The 2,012-nt window shown below is 42.6% G+C and overlaps 1 pseudogene; it reads right to left on the bottom strand.

Moving 5' to 3' along the window:
• Nucleotides 1-752: 752 nt before the first annotated feature.
• LOC136145968 (large ribosomal subunit protein mL52 pseudogene) lies at nucleotides 753-1,147 on the bottom strand (annotated as a pseudogene).
• Nucleotides 1,148-2,012: the final 865 nt, after the last annotated feature.

Raw genomic sequence — 2,012 nt, 5'->3', positions numbered from 1 at the left:
AAATAAAGTAGTATTTTATGACTTTTTCCCCCTGTCATTTGTATTCATTTTTATGCTACAGAATTGGTAGTTTGTAATATATGCAGTTTTAGAAACCATAAATGCAAATTATACATTTAATTTCTTGAAACAAAGTATTTGGGGGATAAATTGAGTTTTGAGTACTTTTTAATTTCTGAGTTCTGTTTGTGCATTTGAATTTTGGCAATTAATCTTTTCTGAAATTATTACACAAAAGATTAAATCTTCAGTTCAGTTCAGTCGCTCAGTCCTGTGTGACTCTTTGTGACCCCATGGAATGCAACTCACTCGGCTTCCCTGTTCATCACAAAATCCCAGAGATTGCTCAAACTCATGTACATTGAATCAGTGATGCCATCCAACCATCTCATCCTCTATCGGACCCTTCTCCTCCTGCCCTCAATCTTACCCAGCATCAGGGTCTTTTCCAATGAATCAGTTCTTCACATCAGGTGGTCAGAGTGTTGGAGATTCAGCATCAGTCCTTCCAATGAATATTCAGGACTGATTTCCTTTAGGATTGACAGGTTTGATCTCCTTGCAGTCCAAGGAACTCTCAAGAGTCTTCTCCAACACCACAGTTCAAAACCATCAATTCTTTGGCACTCATCTTTCTAATTTTCCAAATATCATATTCATATGTGACTACTGGAAAAACCATAGCTTTGACTACATGGACCTTTGTCAGCAAAGTAATATCTCTGCTCTTTATTTATTTTTTTTTTAAGGGAGACAGGAGTTGCTTTTTTATTGACTTGGTCGTGGGTTTCGTAGTAGAGCCCCTTTGGGTTTAAGAGCAGTCTGCTGCTTCCTTTTTTCTTCCTGCAACTTCTCCTGCTGTCTGAGCTGCCATGCCTGTAATCCAGCATCCATTTCCTGTGACAGCAGTACAACTCGTCTCGCAAACTTTTCCCTTTGGGCTTTTCTTCGAAGCTGGCCTTTCATTGGAGGAGCAGGGCGGCCATCTGCACACGACCAGTCTGGGAGCTCTGTAAGGGGCCCATAGCTGGAGGGGTTGGCAGCAAGGCCCTGCCGGAGTCGCCACTGGCTGCCTGCCCGAGCCGCGGCGCCGCAGTGCAGTCTCCGGACACCTGTAGAGAGCAGTATACCCAAAGCAGCCATGCTGAGGTGCAGGCTGTCTCTGCTCTTTAATATGCTGTCTAGGTTGGTCATAACTTTTCCTCCAAGGACCAAGTGTCTTTTAATTTGATGGCTGCAGTCACCATCTGCAGTGATTTTGGAGTCCATAAAAATAAAGTCAGCCACTGTTTCCACTGTTTCCCCATCTATTTGCCATGAAGTGATGGGACTGGATGCCATGAGCTTAGCTTTTTGAATGTTGAGTTTTAAGCCAGCTTTCATTCTCCTCTTTCACTTTCATCAAGAGGCTCTTTAGGTCCTCTTTGCTGTCTGCCATAAGGGTAGAGCCATCTGCATACGTGAGGTTATTGATATTTTCCCCAGCAATCTTGATTCCAGCTTGTGCTTCATCCAGCCCAGCATTTCCTATGATGTACTCTGCATATAAATTAAATAAGCAGGGTGACAATATACAGCCTTGATATACTCGTTTCCCAATTTGGTACCAGTCCTTTGTTCCAAATCAGTTCCAGTCCTTTGTTCCAAATCAGTTCCAAATCAGTCCAGTCTGATTCTAACTTGCTTCTTGACCTTCATACAGATTACTCAAGAGGCAGGTAACGTGGTCTGGTATTCCCATTTCTTAAAGAATTTTCCATAATTTGCTGTGATCCATACAGTCAAAGAACTTAGCATAGTCAGTGAAGCTGAAGTTGATATTTTATTGGAACTTCCTTGCTGTTTTATGATCCAGTGGATGTCGGAAACTTGACCTCTGGTTCCTGCCTGCCCTCTGTTGAATAAGAATAAGAGGCTTGTGGTAGCTTCCTGATGGGAGGGACTGGCTGGGTCTTGCTCTAATGGGTGGGGCCATTCTCAGTAAATCTTTAATACAAAATTTTCTGCTGATA

Source organism: Muntiacus reevesi, chromosome 13 (genome assembly GCF_963930625.1).
Source record: "Muntiacus reevesi chromosome 13, mMunRee1.1, whole genome shotgun sequence".
In the NCBI taxonomy this organism is placed as follows: domain Eukaryota; kingdom Metazoa; phylum Chordata; class Mammalia; order Artiodactyla; family Cervidae; genus Muntiacus; species Muntiacus reevesi.
The sequence above is the reverse complement of the archived record's forward strand: the minus strand, read 5'-3'. Positions and strand labels throughout refer to the sequence as shown.